The sequence below is a fragment of the Tursiops truncatus genome, chromosome 11, assembly GCF_011762595.2.
Source record: "Tursiops truncatus isolate mTurTru1 chromosome 11, mTurTru1.mat.Y, whole genome shotgun sequence".
Lineage (NCBI taxonomy): Eukaryota > Metazoa > Chordata > Mammalia > Artiodactyla > Delphinidae > Tursiops > Tursiops truncatus.
In genome coordinates, this window is record NC_047044.1 from 75,659,223 (window position 1) to 75,678,314 (window position 19,092).

Sequence of the window (19,092 nt, forward strand, 5' to 3'; positions counted from 1 at the left end):
AATTAGTCCTAAATTCTTTACCAAGAAACACTTCCTATAAGAAAGATGGGACTAGCTAGCGACTAAAACATGTAAAAATGGAGAGACATACAAATCTAGGTATTGCTAGATTTCAGTAAATTGAGTGGGTCTGTGACCATGAAAAGATAGACTATGCTTGATCCCCATGTCCTGCTTTGTCCCTTTGGTTACAAAAACCTCACTTCTTTACTTCTATGAACACTTCTGAGGGAGGTCCTTATGCAGTTGAATATCACTTTTATTTTTTTTATAAATTTATTTATATTTCTTTTTGGCTGCGTTGGGTCTTCGTTGCTGTGCACGGGCTTTCTCTAGTTGCGGCGAGCACGGGCTACTTTGTTGCAGTGCGCGGGCTTCTCATTGTGGTGTCTTCTCTTGTTGCAGAGCACAGGCTCTAGGTGCGTGGGCTTCAGTAGTTGTGGCCCTTGGGCTCAGTAGTTGTGGCTCACAGGCTTAGTTGCTCCGCAGCATGTGGGATCCTCCCGGACCAGGGCTCAAACCCATGTCCCCTGCATTGGCAGGCGGATTCTTGACCACTGTGCCACCAGGGAAGCACCCTGAATATCACTTTTGATCACAGGTCTATACACAAAGCTTTTTTTCTTTTCTATGTGTCCCAGACTGTACCCATGTCATCAAAGGAACAAAGGGACTGAGCTGGGACTCTGCATGCATTTATGCTAAGAGATCTAAAGGCCTTGCTGCCTTGTCAAGAATTCTTAACGATCTTCTGGAATATGGGAGGTTGCTGCCCTGGATTTCTATCAAATGAAAAATTTTATACCAGATGGAAAAAACCCAAAGGGTTGTCTGATAAGATAAAGAGGGGATTAACATGTCAAATGGGAAAATAAGCAGCATGAGTAGATAAACCACTTTAAAACCAATTTTATCACCCTATGAAGAAGCAATTCCTTAGAAGAAAATGCTGGGGGAGAAATATATACACACACACACATATATATATATATATATATGTTTAAATATATAAATAATATGTATGTTTTAATATATATTGAAACGTGTATATATATATGTAATTTATATACTATAGTTACAAATGAAATTTCCTCTGAATAAAATATATAATGAAGGCACTGCATTGGAATGAGCAGGACTTCGGTATGTGTGTACTTTGAACAAAATTGCAGAAGCCTTGAATCACAGAATCTGAGGATTAGGAGGGAATTTAGAAGGCATCTGGTCAAGTCCTCTTTAGAGTATCTTCTTGTATCATAAAAGACTCAGTTCTTATTAAAGTAACAGAAGAAAAACATGCAATCATTCATTCAACTAATGCCTAACATGACCCTGTAACTGGCCTATCTTCAGATTCAGTAACTGTTGCATTTTAAAGTATTCATTGTGGAAGTGAAAATAGATTAAAAAGGAAACAAACTCTTCAAAACAAAACTCGGCTTTAGATTTAATGTTTTATTTATAGTGGAAATGACAGTTTCATCTCTTATGAAATAAACTTCAACCCTTTAAGAACTGTAACTAAAAGGAAAACTCTTTTTTTTTTGAGGTACGCAGGCCTCTCACTGCCGTGGCCTCTCCCGTTGCGGAGCACAGGCTCCAGACGCTCAGGCTCAGCGGCCATGGCTCACGGGCCCAGCCGCTCCGCGGCATGTGGGATCTTCCCGGACCGGGGCACGAACCCCTGTCCCCTGCATCGGCAGGCGGACTCTCAACCACTGCGCCACCAGGGAAGCCTGGAAAACTGTCTTTTTTTATGATCTATTCAGAAAGAGAGACCAAAATGCCACACATTGGCATAGAAGTTGTTTGAAATATGTTAAGGGAAAGCATTTTGAAAGTCATAGGGAGACACAAAGAACCCAGCAATATCCAGCCTGGAAGAAGGGTGTTGTGTTATCTGTCTTTAAATATCTGAGAGACCATGGTGTAGAAGATGACATAGTCTTCCTGACAGAGTAGAAGACAGACCAGGGTGAGTAGGCAGAGGCTTGTGTGACTGGCTTTGACTGAACCAGAGTGGACATATGTTGAGCACTTCTCACAGCCTCCTCATGAGGTATGTACTTCTTTTTCTTTCTTTCTTTTTTTTTTTTTTAATACATTTTACACATGAAAATAACCTGAAGCAGAGAAAGGTTAGGTCACATTCCAAAGCTGCATAGCTAGAAAGTGCAGAGGGGCCATGTAAACCCAGGTGGGATGGCTTCTCTCTGGGTTCCCCAGGAGCCAAGAATGCAAGACTCAGGTCTCCGTGCTAGGGAAACGTGGGGCTCTCTTTGGCTTGTCTCTTGGCAAGTTAAGAGGATAGTCTGACATAATGGTTAAGAGGATTGATTCTAGGACCAGCCAGCCTGAACTCAAATTGTGACTGTTCTACTTACTGTGACTGTTCTACTAAGGGTTAGGGTTAAGGTTAGGGTTAGTTGGGGGAAATTTCTCACTTCTCAGATAGGTTGGTTCAATTAAAAGCCCGACCTTCCCCCTAGCCATGCATTTTGTACACCCACACATACACATACTGATTCATCCCTCAGAAGGCCAGGTAGAAATGAGAAAAATAAATATGGCCCAGACAAGTGTTGCTGAAAGTCTGTTCTTCAGAACACAAGATCTTTGGGAGTATTTATAAGTGTTATGTGAAAAGAAATATCCCATACTTGAAGTCTGAAAAGGGCTGAGTTATACAAATATTGAAAGAATCTGGATTACAAGACTTCTCACAGCCCCTAATATGCAGCGTACATTGTGAAATCTCCAAAAAGGGCTAGAGTATGTTGCATGTCACAAACCTTTGGTTCAATCAATGAACCTAGATGATTCTTGAAGCTGTGCTTCTGTTGTAAACACTGTGACCAGCAGTGATGTGAGCCATAGTCAAGAGGAAAAAAGGCATTTATCTTGTTCACAGTCTAGCCCAATTCATCTTGCTAAAACCTGAACTACTAGTAAACCATACCTGGGCTTAGTCATCATTTAGTAAAATCTGAAAATCAGCGACTTCAATAGATTTAGGACTAGTTCCTGAACATTTTATCTCATTCCCACCTGGAGTGCTGCATCTGTGGATGAGAAGGTAACTCAGGAGGTACGTATTAGCTCAGAGAAGCAGGTTGAGACAGCAACAGACATTCTTACATCTGGCTGATCAGACCTCTTCATAAATCCCACTTCAAGAAGCAGTTAAATCTCTCCGGAGCCTGAATTTTGCTTGTAAGCTGCTAACACACATCTGGCAAGGAATAAAAATCAAGTCCAAATTGTTGCAGATTTTCTTAGAACCATTGCAGTATGTTCTTCCCAGTAACAGTGTTTTGGGTGTTTTCTTGTTTTGGAAAGGAAGTTAAGGGTATCCATTTTCAATTAGGATATCTTTCAACATACATGTATTGAGCACTTGTTCCTGGAGCTGAGGACCAGTGAGATGTACCTTTCTGAGGAAGCTCTCATGGCTCTTCATGAAACTGACTTCACTGTGACAGTTTACAGTTTACAGTGCCCTTCGCTTCACCTGGGAAATGAAAAGTCATCAACTGTGTGGTGAGGGTTAAGGCACTCTAGACCTACACAGGTCTTCTGGAATAGATCTCTCTCATAAAACAAGAAATGGTTAGAGTGAGAAACAGAGAATAATTAAGAAAATACCTTTGTTTTTAGCCAGAAGGGGTTAAGTCAGAATTGACACTCCTGTAATGAGTGCATGAAAATTCTAATATTTTGAAAATAGACAAAATTTATTTTCCTCAGGAACTTGTTTCTTTTACTCCTTGCTCCAATTGGAGATTTTTACAGTCCTAAATTTAAAAGACATAAATAATCTATTTTAGTGGTACGGTCAAAACAGCTTTTTTTAAAAAGAATTAGGTGTGAACATATTAAATAGCATATTAACATACTCCAACTTTTGGTGTCTCATCTCTAAAATGACCCAATTCTTCATCTCATGTTGTGTTTCTCCTGTTTTAGTTTATCACTTAAGATGCTTCATTTGCAGTTGAGTAAGTAGAAAGTCCAACTCAAAATGGCTTAGGCAATAAATGATTTTTGCCTAAGTAACAGGAACATCAGGTTTAGGCTCAGGTTTGGTTATTTCAGCAGTTCATGGAGGTCATCAAGAACTCAGATTCTGGGACTTCCCTGGTGGTCCTGTGGGTAAGACTCCGCTGTCCCAGTGAGGGGGGCCCGGGCTCGATCCCTGGTCGGGGAACCAGACCCCACAGGCATGCCAAAACTAAAGATCCCACATGCCGCAACTAGGACCGGGCACAACCAAAATAAATAAATGAATATTTTTTTAAAAAAGAGAGAACTCAGATTCCTTTAATCTTTCTGCTGTCATCCTCACCATATTAGGTTTTGTCTCCAGGTTGATTTCTTCATGTTGACAAAATGGTTGCAGCAACTCCAAACATCTCACCTTCACAGAGCCATGTCCAAAGGCCAGAAAAGTAAACATTCCTTTCTTGCATTCTTTTTTTTAAAAACAAAGAAAAATTTCCCAGAAGCTTCCATCAGACATCCCTCATTTCATATTGCCCAGAATTACGTCACACATCCATTCCTAAATCAATTCCTGGTGAGAAAAATGAAACTACTATTCCTTTCTCTTTTTTTATAAATTTATTATTTTTAAAATTATTTATTTATTTGGCTGTGCCAGGTCTTAGTTGCAGCACACGTGATCTTTTTTGTGGTGTGCAAGATCTTTAGTTCTGGCATGCGGATCTTTTAGTTGCGGCATGCGGGATCTAGTTCCCTGACCAGGGATGGAACCCGGGCCCCCTGCATTGGGAACGCGGAGTCTTAACCGATGGATCACCAGGGAAGTCCCTACTATTCCTTTCTTAAACCAATCATATTTCACCGAAGGCAGGGGCTACCTTCCCTGAGACTCATGAATGGTGAATACTTGAACAAAGTCAGTGTATAATTGAGCAAGGAAAAAGGGGGCTGCAGAATAATCAACCAACATTGCCTGCCCTATGTAGAGACACTCAAAGAAAAAAGAATTAACATTTTTTAGCAAACTGATTTCATTTGACTTATAAGACAACTGTTCTTTCAAATGCTGCAGATAAAAGAGCAAGTTTATCTACTATGGCTGTTGCATTGCATTTAGGACAAAGTCCTTGAAAGTTTATGGTTGAAGAATGATAGGAGAGCTAGGAACTGCAGTTAAGCGAATAATCATGATTTCAAGGAGAACAATAAAAGAAGATGATGCTCAATTGAACTGTAGAGGTAGAATAAAATCATTTCAGAAACTACTGTGTCTCTTTTTTATTCTCTCCTTTTTTTTTTTCATTCTCTCCTTTTCTTGACATCTACTATTCCTCACCTTTAACTGCTAATTATGGAACAGAAGTTGTACCTTCATTGACCAAATTACCTTGGAAGAAACTTGGCTTGAGCTTGAGGTGTTTGGATAATCTCCAGTTACTTCAATGAGACATTAGTTTAGCTGAGTAGAAAGAATTGGGTTTGGATTCTGACTTTACTTCTCAATGGCTGTGAGACTCTGGGGAGTTTAACTTCCTGAGTGTCAATTTCACCTCATTGGTAAATGGAGTTGAAAATTATTGATTATAGGATTGTTGAGGGAATAAACTGAGATGATGTTTTCAAAATGCCTGGCTCCTAGTGATTACTTCCTTTTTGTAGATCTGGCTGCTGCCCAGAGGTCCCCAGGCTTCAGTTTCTGCCTTCAGTTTTATTCCTCTGCTTTTCGATGTCCCAGGGATCACCTTAAAGCAGAAAGCAAACTCCATAGTGGTAAAACAGGAAATGATAGAGGAAGGAAAACCTGGGTGTTGAATTTCCTTGCCCCCTCCAGTCCTTCCTCATGCCACCAGGTTTCGCTTACTGTTCTTCTGCTGACCTGAGATCCACAACCCCACAGTCCCTTATCCTGCCCATTTTTACACCAAACTCCATCCTCCTGAAGAATTCAAATCAGGGGAAACTTCGAGGGGCACAAAGTGAAACAACTCCCTTTCTTGCTGCTTAGGGGTGCAGCAGGAGACAATGTGTTCTTGCTAACCTAGGTGGAAATATTGAGTATGTTTTTCTATTAAAATAATTTGTTCTACCCAAGGTAAATAATGTGTCAGGTCAGCCAAACAGTAAAACTTAATTTCCTTTTCTGAAAAAAGTGATTTTGCGGGGAGAGTATTCAGATAACCTTCAAGAGTAAATATTTGTATGAAAGTTGGGTAAGGCATACACTTGACTTTTAACAGGACACATGGTGCCCAGCATAAAGACTACATTTCTCTGCCTCACCTGCAACTGAGTAAAGTCATATGACTAAGTGCTAGCCAGTGGGATGTAGGTGAAGTGTAACGCAGCAGCTCCTCAAAACCTTCCTTAAGAGACAGTGGGCATGTGCCCTTTGCTCTTTTTGTCTCCTTTACCCATTCTTCCTGGAATGCTGATGATACTCACCTGGACCACGGGATGAAGGCCACGCTCTGGTATGGCAGCACGGTGACCTGAGTGGAACCTGGTCACACTAGCTCTAGACCACTTTTTTCAGACATTGCACACAAGAGAGAGAAATAAAATTTTATTGGGTTTATGCTATTATTATCTTAGTTTTTATAACTCACGATAAAACTTAATCCTAACTATTGCTTCTTGACACCATTATCTAGCACAAAATCAAATTTTAAAAAAATTTCAAACCAGAAGATATCAATACAATGCCTCTGTCCTAGATCAAAATGCAAACTACACAGTTAAACTGTTAGCAAGAATACAGAGAAAGGGAAGTTAATTCAGTGAGTTAATTTTGGACCTCAGATCCCTTTAACCTATTGATAAAGTCCTTTACAAAGCAGTCTTCAGCCATGTTGTGGAATTAATTCTACTCAATGGAAAAATAAATAATGGTATCAGATTTCCTCAGAGAAGCATGTTCTGGAGCATATTGCCTGGTGGGGGAAGAAGTAGTAGCTGAAATACAGTACATAAAGCTATGTGACTATAAAAGCTTATTTTCTACGATATATTTGCTGACAAATGTCAAGAGAAAATAGTTTCTATGCAATGAAAAGAGACTTAAGTAGACACCTAACTTAGGTCATAAACATTTTAAAAATGTCAACTGGAAAACCATCTACAGTTGTCTAATACCATGCGTCTCACAGGGGCTCTGTCTGACAAAAGGCATCTAATATCTGACCTACATATCATGGTATTTAGGAAACATTACCAAGTCATGATAAATAGACCTATATAGATTTGTGGAATTTTTGCTTCATGGATCTTGTCTTTGGACACTTAGCACCCACTCCCACCTCTTCTGAATTCCCTCCTGTGCCATAGGGGCTAGAAGGCAAAAACCTACATTTTTCAGACTGTCTTATAGCTGGGGTTTTAGATGCAGCTTAGGTTCCTCAAGCATGACACAGTTGGGTATGAATGTCAAGGCCATTTTCCAGCTGCTGTTGTGTTTGGGAAGCGAGTCCCAACAGATATAAGCGTGCCAGTGTCCAGTTACCAGCTTTGTGAGTTGTCAGCCGTGTCAGCGACACATGTGACGGCAGGAATAGCAGCAGCTGGCCTCTCGATTTCTGCTCCTCCAACTCTTTCACAAGTGTGTAAACACCCAAATTCCTGTGTTAAGTCCTCTCTACTCAAATATCTAGAGTGAATTCTGTTTTCTTCACTGAACCCCAATATGGTATTCCAGTCGCTTATGTTTTCTAGGAATTAGGGAAATTAGTTTCCCAGAAGAGCCTAATTTTGTTTGTTAACCGAGTTGTTTAATGTTAAAAAGGGATCTTTGGCATATCATAAATATTTGTATTTCTTAAACATAAGCGTAATTTAAATATCTGGTCATTTTCAATATAAATCTAGTAATTTTTCCATAAACCTTTTACTTGATCTTTGACTACTATTTTAATAACTGATAAGTTTAACAGAATAATTAATCCCAAATAATTAACACCGTCATTAATTATAAGCAGTTTAAACTACAATCACAAAATTTCAATGTATCTCTGGGCCTTCATAGATCTAACAGGGTAGACCTAGACATTTAGCAAACTAAAAGCTATTGATTTGTTCTGTCTTTAGCTACTGGAAATTACATTGAAGGTCAAGGTTTCCTGTAGGAATTTCTTCTGCATGAGGAAAACCATTAGAGAAAGGCCATTTCCAGAAATGTTGTGCTTGGCAAATTAATCTTTTTCGAAAAGCTATTCACCGCATTAGTACAATATGAAAACCCAAGCAATTAGCAGAATTCTCCATTCTTAGAGTTGCAGGCTTAAGTTCAACATTTCTTGATTCATTGCCCATGATTCATTATTTTGAATAGCTGTGTTCCAGGCTAAGACCCCATGTTTGACAATCACAGCAATAAAACTCAAAAATGATGTTCAGTATTATTCATGAGGTGACCATACACAAAATTTGTTTCTATATACCACAGTTATTTACTGACTCCTGGTTAACTTTTCAATCTCATTTTTTAAAATGAGACGTCTTTTTTTTTTCTTTTTTTTTTTTTTTGCGGTACGCGGGCCTCTCACTGCTGTGGCCTCTCCCGTTGCGGAGCACAGGCTCCGGATGTTCAGGCTCAGCGGCCATGTCTCACGGGCCCAGCCACTCCGCGGCACGTGGGATCTTCCCAGACTGGGGCACGAACCCGCGTCCCCTGCATCGGCAGGCGGACTCTCAACCACTGCGCCACCAGGGAAGCCCCCGAGACGTCTTTTTTAAAGACGGTATTCCTGAATATAGTCTTTAAACTGTAAAGTCACAAAATGTTGAATTTTATGATGTTAACTGTGCCCTGACAAAAATCAACCATCCTTTGTGGGTCAACAGAGACTGATTAGGTGGTATAAGGAAGATATTTCTATCAAAATAAAAGGTTCCTACTTGAATAAGACATTTACATCTAGTTTGTCACAGTACTTGGAAGTCAACAATTAGAGATTAAGGCTTTGGTTAAATTAGAAGCTCTTAAAATACAAATTCTCATAGGAAAGGTAGCGCCAATAAAAATTTTTTTTAATTTTAAAAAAATTTTAATTAAAAAGGAAAAAAATTTAAAAAAGGATGTCTATATGTGGATAACTGAGTCACTTTGCTGTACAGCAGAGATTGCCACAACATTGTAAATCAACTATACTTCCATTAAAATTTAAAAAAAGAAAGGAAAGGTAAAACCAAAGTCCAACCAACAAAACAAGACCATATAAAACAAATCAGTGACATTACATAATAAATCATCATACAATGAGATGATATACAGTAAAGAAGAATGAGCTACAGCTACAAGCATCCATAAAAATAAACCTAAATGAGATCATGTTAAGCAGAAAAAGGCAATATAAAATGGGGTGATTCCATGTATATAAAGTTCAAAAACAAAACTAAACTAAAAAATATATTGATTAGGAATAGTTACTTATATGGCTTTAAAAAGCTATAAAAAAGAGAATGGACTTGAGGACACAGGGAGGGGGAAGTGTAAGCTGGAACAAAGTGAGAGAGTGGCACTGACATATATACACTACCGAATGTAAAACCGATAGCTAGTGGGAAGAAGCTGCATAGCACGGGAAGATCAGTTCAGTGCTTTGTGACCACTTAGAGGGGTGGGATAGGGAGGGTGGGAGTGAGGGAGACGCAAGAGGGAAGAGATGTGGGGTTATATGTATATGTATAGCTGATTCACTTTGTTATAAAGCAGAAACTAACACACCATTGTAAAGCAATTATATTCCAATAAAAATGTTAAATAAATAGTGAAAAACAAAACAAAACAAAAGCTATAAAAAGAAAGCATGCAGAGAAGCATTTAAGAACACATATAAGAAAGATGCTTGTAAGAGTGCTACTTGCTTGCCATGTTGAGAACAATCAGTACTATATCAGTGAATGCATGAGGCAGCCTTTCTGTAATGCACGTACAAAAGTGCTTAAGAACACATGTGGACTTCCCTGGTGGCACAGTGGTTAAGAATCCGCCTGCCAATGCAGGGGACACAGGTTCGATCCCTGGTCTGGGAAGATCCCACATGCCATGGAGCAACTAAGCCCATTCGCCACAACTACTGAACCCACATGCCACAACTAGTGAAGCCCACGCACATAGAGCCTGTGCTCCGCAGCAAGAGAAGCCACCACAATGAGAAGCCCATCCACCACAATGAAGAGTAGCCCTCCTCGCCACAACTAGAGAAAGCCCATGCGCAGCAAAAAGACCCAATGCAGCCAAAAAGCAAGGAAGGAAGGAAAGGAAGGAGGGAGGAAGAGAGAGAAGGAGGGAGGGAGGGAGGAAGGAAGGATTATTAAAAAGAACACTTGTAATAAAGATGTTTGTAAGGAAAAAACAATCTTGTTATAGACTGAACTGTGTACCCTAACCCAATCTGCCTGACGTTCTTATTAAGAAAAAAATAAAAATAAAAGCTGTGAAGAGTAGCCAGTAAATGATAAACACTAAACTTAGGCCAGCAGTTACCTCTGGAGAGAATACAATTAAGGAGATTCGTGTGGGGGCTTCCAAGTTATTGAAAATGGTCTATTTGTAATACATGTATTATAAGTTCTCCAGTATGTTATATGTCATGATTAAAAAGTTTAAAACTAATTTTAAAGTTAAATATGGGCTTCCATGATTAAAAAATGGAGGGAGCCTGAGCTATGGGCAGTCACACACACTTTTTGCACCTCCATTTCTAGTAGAGGCCATTGTGTACCACCAAGATCCCTTATCCTGGGTCTGAAGTGCACACACCCACCTCCTAGGAGTGCTGGCAACCACCATCTCTCAGCTGAGTCCCTCTTTGGGACTTGACTTTGGCCAGAGACAGCCATAAACCCCCTTCCCAGGGAAAGCCCATATCCACAGATCGGTTAAATTGAGATTATAAAGGTCTAGCCCCCTTTTTCCTCAGAAAATTTAAATGTGATGACATAAACATGCTCTAAATCGTTATGTAAAATATTAGAAATATTTGAGGTTCATTGAGAAAATATGACAGTTACATATTATTATTGAAAACAGGTATCATTCTATAAAATGACAAGTTATCAAAATTGCGTACTGTCCAGAAACTCTTTAACTTGAGGAGGTGTTTTTCATCAGAAACCTCTTATAGTAATAAAGGTGCTGTACCATTTTGAATACAAAACACCAAAATGGAATTTCTACTTTTACTTTATATGGATGTGATACATTCTTTCTTAAATGTAATGAAAACAAAATATAAAAGCCTAATTTTGCCTTCTAAAGAAATATTACCAATGTAAGTAATTCCACGTTAGTTATCACCATGCTGCTGTTAAAAGGCTGATATATTTAGAGACAGGAATTCAAGGGACAATGCATCTTGAACATGATACCAGCATTTGTCTTTCAGCCCTATTTGAGAATCAGGTGGTAACTTCTAAGGTCTGCATTAAACAGAAAAACTTCACCTTTTGTCAGTTCTGCTTAACAACGAGGTAAGCTCAGAAGGGGCCTCCTAAATGACAAAACAAGTGGGAAATTTTGAGAGAGGCAGAAAGAATCTATTGTGGCTTAAAATACAAAAGAGTACAGAAAGCATCTGAAGGCTCTTAGGTTTCAGGTTAAAAGTGGAATGTAAAAACTTCATTAACGTTTTGATTCCTTTCTTCAGTCTGTTTGTATAACAATGTCCATTCAGATATGAACTCTCTAAACCTACCCACCTGGAATTCTCAAGAACTTCATCTGCTCAAGGATTCATCCAGTGAAATATTCTCTCACTGAAAATGGTACTAAGGAATATTTACTGGGATAGTATGACAGTTATTACGTCAGTGTCAACATAAACAAGCCAGTATACCCAAAAAATACTTATCAACTTTCCCTCGGATTATGTTAAGGCTCTGCCATCTTTGAGCATACCTAAACCTTTTCAATACTATTCACCCTTCATTCATTTATTCAACAGATATTTGTTTGGTGCCTGTGATGTGTCAGATACAGTGCTCAGCACTAGGGATATGATGACAAGATGAAGATGACCCAGCTCTTGTGGGGCTTACAAGGGTCTGTGATTTCACTGAGAATCGGCAGTCACCATATAACATTAACTGGTAAAAAGTTTCACATAGTTATCATTTGCCCACTGTGTAAAGTAGAATTTCCTTTTCTTTGTTCTAAAACTATTTCAACGAAAAACTCTCTCTTAAGCCTTTAAAGTGGGCACAGCATTCTTCTTAGTTTATACCTGAAGAACCTGGCAGTACAGCTGCAGAAGCAGATTGTACACTTATGGCCAGACCAAGAAAGCTATAAATCCATATATTTGCTATTTGGCCTAGAGTGCTACAAAAATTTAAAAAAAGAAAATCTACTCTGAAAAGTACTCTGAAAGAAGGACGTGGACCGACAAGGATGGTTCCAGGTGACTCAATATCACCCACAAAAGTGAAGTACAAATATTTTCTCCCATTCCCAAACAAAACAAAAGTTGTCTTTTCATTTTGTTTACAGTTTCCTTTGTTGTGCAAAAGTTCTTAAGTTTAATTAGGTCCCATTTGTTTATTTTTGCATTTATTTCCATTACTCTAGGAGACAGATCAAAAAAATATATATAGCTGTGATTTATGTCAAAGAGTGTTCTGCCTGTGTTTTCCTCTAGGAGTTTTTTTAATAGTATCTGTCTTACATTTATATCTTTAATCCGTTTTGAGTTTATTTTTGTATATGGTGTTAGAGAATATTCTAGTTTCATTCTTCTATATGTAACTGTCTGGCACCACTTATTGGCAACAAAAAGACAGCCTATGGAACAGGAGAAAATATTTGCAAATGATGCAACCCACAAGAGATTGATTTCCAAAACATATAAACAGCCCATACAGCTCAATATCAAAAAAACCCCAACACAATCAAAAAAGGGACAGACGACCTAAATAGACATTTCTCCAAATAAGACATACAGATGTCCAACACGCACATGAAAAGATGCTCAACATTGCTAATCATTAGAGAGATGCAAAGCAAAACTACAATGAGGTATCACCTCACACTCGTCAGAATGGCCATCATCAAAAAGTCTTCAAATAATAAATGTTGGAGAGGATGTGGAGGAAAGGGAACCCTCCTACACTGTTGGTGAGAATGTAAATTACTACAGCCACTATGGAGAATAGTAAGGAGGTTTCTCAAAAAACTAAAAATAAAGTTACCATATGATCCAGTAATACCACTCCTAGGCATATATCCAAAAAAGAAGAAAACTCTAATATGAATAGATACATGCTACCCAGCAAGGATCTCATTCAGATTTGATGGAGAAATTAAAACCTTTACAGACAAGCAAAAGCTAGAGAATTCAGTACCACCAAACCAGCTTTACAACAAACGCTAAAGGAACGTCTCTAGGAAGGAAACACAAGAGAAGGAAAAGACCTACAATAACAAACCCAAAACAATTAAAATGGTAATAGGAACATACATATTGATAATTATCTTAAATGTAAATGGATTAAATGTCCCAACCAAAAGACATAGACTGGCTGAATGGATACAAAAACAAGACCCGTATATATGCTGTTTACAAGAGACCCACTTCAGACCTAGGGACACATATAGACTGAAAGTGAGGGAGGGGATGGAAAAAGATATTACATGCAAATGGAAATCAAAAGAAAGCTGGAGTGGCAATTCTCATATCAGAAAAAATAGACTTTAAAATAAACACTGTTACAAGAGACAAAGGACACTACATAATGATCAAGGGATCAATCCAAGAAGAAGATATGACAATGGTAAATATTTATGCACCGAACATAGGAGCGCCTCAATCATAAGGCAAGTACTAACAACCATAAAAGGGGAAATCGATAGTAACAAAATCATATCATGGGACTTTAACACCCCACTTTCACCAATGGACAGATCATCCAAAATGAAAATAAATAAGGAAACAGAAGCTTCAAATGATACATTAAACAAGATGGACTTAACTGATATTTACAGTACATTCCATCCAAAAACAACAGAATACATTTTTTTCTCAAGTGATCATGGAACATTGTCCAGGTTAGATCATATCTTGGGTCAAAAATCAAGCCTTGGTAAATATAAGGAAATTGAAATTATATCAAGTATCTTTTCCGACCACAATGCTATGAGACTAGATATCAATTACAGGAAAAAATCTGTAAAAACTACAAACACATGGAGGCTAAACAATACACTACTTAATAACCAAGACACCACTGAAGAATTCAAAGAGAAAATCAAAAAATACCTAGAAGCAAATGACAATGAAAACACAATGACACAAAAATTATAGAATGCAGCAAAAGCAGTTCTAAGAGGGAAGTTTATAGCAATACAATCGTAACTTAAGAAACAAGAAACATCTCAAATAAACAACCTAACCTTACACCTAAAGCAATTAGAGAAAGAAGAACAAAAAACACAAAGTTAGCAGAAGGAAATAAATCATAAAGATCAGATCAGAAATAAATGAAAAAGAAATGAAGGAAACAATAGCAAACATCAATAAACCTAAAAGCTGGTTATTTGAGAAGATAAGCAAAATTGATAAACCATTAGCCAAATTCATCAAGAAAAAAAGGGAGAAGACTCAAATCAATAGAATTAGAAATGAAAAAGGAGAAGTAACAACTGACACTGCAGAAATACAAAGGATCATGAGAGATTACTACAAGCAACTATATGTCAATAAAATGGACAACCTTGAAGAAATGGACAAACTCTTAGAAATGCACAACGTTCCAAGACTGAACCAGAAAGAAATAGAAAATAAGAACACACCAATCACAAGCACTGAAATTGAAACTGTGATTAAAAATCTTCCAACAAACAAAAGCCCAGGACCAGATGGCTTCACAGGCGAATTCTATCAAACATTTAGTGAAGGGTTTCCCTGGTGGCACAGTGATTGGGAGTCCACCTGCCGATGCACGGGACACGGGTTCGTGCCCCGTCCGGGAGGATCCCACATGCCGCAGAGTGGCTGGGCCCGTGAGCCATGGCCGCTGAGCCGGCGCATCCGGAGCCTGTGCTCTGCAATGGGAGAGGTCACAACAGTGAGAGGCCCGCATACCATAAAACAAAAACATTTAGTGAAGAGCTAACACCTATCCTTCTCAAACTCTTCCAAAATATAGCACAGGGAGGAACACTCCCAAACTTATTCTATGAGGCCATCATCACCCTGGTACCAAAACCAGACAAAGATGTCACAAAAAAGAAAACTACAGGCCAATATCACTGATGAACATAGATGCAAAGATCCTCAACAAAATACTAGCAAACAGAAACCAACAGCACATTAAAAGGATCATACACCATGATCAAGTGGGGTTTTTCCCAAGAATGCAAGGATTCTTCAATATACGCAAATCAATGTGATACACGATATTAACCAATTGAAGAAATAAATCCATATGATGATCTCAATAGATTCAGAGAAAACTTTCAACAAAATTCAATACCCATTTATGATAAACACTCTCCAGATGGGCTTCCCTGGTGGCGCAGTGGTTGAGAGTCCACCTGCCGATGCAGGGGACACGGGTTCGTGCCCAGGTCCGGGAAGATCCCACGTGCTGCAGAGCAGCTGGGCCTGTGAGTCATGGCTGCTAAGCCTGTACGTCCGGAGCCTGTGCTCCGCAATGGGAGAGGCCACAACAGTGAGAGGCCCACGTCCTGCAAAAAAAAAAAAAAAACCTCCAGAAAGTAGGCATAGAGGGAACTTTCTGAACATAATAAAGGCCATATATGACAAACCCACATCCAACATCGTCCTCAATGCTGAAAAACTGAAACCATTTCCACTAAGATCAGGAACAAGACAAGGTTGCCCGCTCTCACCACTATTATTCAACATGGTTTTGGAAGTTTTGGCCACAGGAATCAGAGAAGAAAAAGAAATAAAAGGAATCCAAATCAGAAAAGAAGAAGTAAAGCTGTCACCTTTTGCAGATGACATGATACTATACATACAGAATCCTAAAGATGTGACGAGAAAACTACTAGAGCTCATCAATGAATTTGGTAAAGTAGCAGCATACAAAATTAATGCACAGAAATCTCTGGCATTCCTATACACTAATGATGAAAAATCTGAAAGTGAAATTAAGAAAACACTCCCATTTACCATTGCAAAAAAAGAAAAAAATATCTAGGAATAATCCTACATAAGGAGACGAAAGACCTACATGCAGAAAACTGTAACACACTGATGAAAGAAATTAAAGATGACACAAATATATGGAGTGATATACCATGTTCTTGGATTGGAAGAATCAACATTGTGAAAATGACTATACTACCCAAAGCATACTATAGGTTCAATGCAATCCCTATCAAACTACTAATGGCATTTTTCACAGAACTAGAACAAAAAATTTCTCAATTTCTATGGAAATACAAAAGACCCCGAATAGCCAAAGCAATCTTGAGAAAGAAAAATGGAGCTGGAGGAATCAGGCTCCCTGACTTTAGACTATACTACAAAGCTACAGTAATCAAGACAGTATGGTACTGGCACAAAAACAGAAATATAGATCAGTTGAACAGGATAGAAAGCCCACAGTTAAACCCACACACATATGGTCACCTTATCTTTGATAAAGGAGGCAAGAATATACAGTGGAGAAAAGACAGCCTCTTCAATAAATGGTGCTGGGAAAACTGGACAGCTACATGTAACAGAACGAAATTAGAACACTCCCTAACACCATACACAAAAATAAACTCAAAATGGTTTAAGGACCTAAATGTAAGGCCAGACACTATCAAACTCTTAGAGGAAAACATAGACAAAACACTCTATGACATAAATCACATCAAGATCCTTTCTGACCCACCTCCTAGAGAAATGGGAATATAAACAAATGGGACCTAATGAAACTTAAAACCTTTTGCACAGCAAAGGAAACCATAAACAAGACCAAAAGACAACCCTCAGAATGGGAAAAAATATTTGCAAATGAAGTAACTGACAAAGGATTAATCTCCAAAATTTACAAGCAGCTCATGCAGCTCAATATCAAAAAAACAAACAACCCTATCCACAAATGGGCAGAAGACCTAAATAGACATTTCTCCAAAGAAGATATACAGATTGCCAACAAACACATGAAAGAATGCTCAACATCATTAATCATTAGAGAAATGCAACTCAAAACTACAATGAGATATCATCTCACACCGGTCAGAATGGACATCATCAAAAAATCTATAAACAATAAATGCTGGAGAGGGTGTGGAGAAAAGGGAACCTTCTTGCACTGTTGGTGGGAATGTAAATTGATACAGCCACTATGGAGAACAGTATGGAGGTTCCTTAAAAAACTAAAAATAGAACTACCAAAAGACCCAGCAATCCCATTACTGGGCATATACCCTGAGAAAACCATGGTTCAAAGAGTCATGTACCAAAATGTTCATTGCAGCTCTATTTACAATACAGGACATGGAAGCAAACTAAGTGTCCATCAACAGATGAATGAATAAAGAAGATGTGGCACATATATACAATGGAATATTACTCAGCCATAAAAGGAAACGAAATTGTGTGAATTGTAGTGAGGTGGATGGACCTCAAGTCTGTCATACATAGTGAAGTAAGTCGGAAAGAGAAAAACAAATACCATATGCTAACACATATATATGGAATCTAAAAAAACAACAAAAAACAAAAAAATGGTCATGAAGAACCTAAGGGCAAGATGGGAATAAAGACGCCGACCTACTAGAGAATGGACTTGAGGATACAGGGAGAGGGAGGGGGAATGGTAAGCTGGGACAAAGTGGGAGAGTGGCATGGACATATATACACTACCAAACGTAAAATAGATAGCTACTGGGAAGCAGCCGCATAGCACAGAGAGATCAGCTCAGTGCTGTGTGACCACCTAGAGGGGTAGGATAGGGAGGGTGGGAGTGAGGGAGGAAGATGCAAGAGGGAAGAGATATGGGGACATATGTATATGTATAACTGATTCACTTTGTTGTAAAGCACAAACTAACACACCATTTTAAATCAATTATACTCTAATAAAGATGTTTTAAAAAAGGGGAGAGATACAGGCACCCCAGTGTTCATAGCGGCACTATTTACAATAGCCAAGACATGGAAGCAACATAAATGTCCATGGACAGATGAATGGATAAAAAAAGACGTGGTTTATATATACAATAGAATATTAGTCAGCCATAAAAAGAATGAAGTAATGTCATTTGTAGCAATGTGGGTGGACCTAGAGAATATCATACTAAGTGAAATACATCAGAGAAAGATAAATATCATATGCTATCACTTATAAGTGGAATCTAAAAAAATTATACAAAGGAACTTACAAAACATAGACTCACAGACATAGAAAACAAACTTATGGATTCCAAAGGGGAAATGGGGAGCAGATAAAATAGGAGTTTGAGATTAACAGGTACACACTACTATAGTAAAATTGATAAGCAACGTGGACCTACTGTATAGCACAGGGAACTATATTTAATATCTTGTAATAAGCTATAATAGAAAGGAATCTGAAAAAGAATATGTATATTCTTTTTCATATATATGAAAAATTATATATATATATATATACAACTTTGCTGTACACCTGAAACTAACAGAATATTGTCAATCAACTTTACTTCAATTTTTTAAAATATATATTTATTTATTTATTTGGTTGTACCAGGTCTTAGTTTTGCAGCAGGCAGACCCCTTAGTTGTGGCTCAAGGGCTCCTTACTTGTGGCATGTGAAATCTTTGTTGTGGCAAGCATATGGGATCTAGTTACCTGACCAGCGATCGAACCCAGGCCCCCTGCCTTGGGAGTGCAGAGTCTTAACCACTGGGCCACCAGGGAGGTCCCAACTTTACTTCAATTTTTTTTAAAAAAAGTGCAGTACAAACAAATACTTGTAGAGACCTTAGGTCAAAGCATTAATCGACACTGAACCCCAATTTTCAACACAGGTATTCATCCCAAGTTCATTCATAGTTCCTTACCTATCCACAGACATATATCCTACCAATACAACCTTCCCACACAGATGGTTCATGGTGAATATAGCTTATTCCAAAGGGTTTACTCTATAGT

The 19,092-nt window shown here is 38.4% G+C and overlaps 1 long non-coding RNA gene and 1 pseudogene across 1 annotated transcript; one reads left to right on the plus strand and one right to left on the minus strand.

Annotated features, from left to right (window-relative positions):
* Positions 1 to 2,067: 2,067 nt before the first annotated feature.
* LOC141275890 (uncharacterized) lies at positions 2,068 to 6,432 on the minus strand. Its single transcript, XR_012324455.1, has 2 exons — positions 3,646 to 6,432; positions 2,068 to 3,511 (listed from the first exon to the last, which is right to left on the minus strand). It is a non-coding gene; the product is annotated as an uncharacterized lncRNA (long non-coding RNA).
* A 4,915-nt stretch (positions 6,433 to 11,347) lies between these two features.
* LOC101315782 (S-phase kinase-associated protein 1 pseudogene) overlaps positions 11,348 to 19,092 on the plus strand; it is a 32,713-nt pseudogene continuing 24,968 nt past the window's right edge.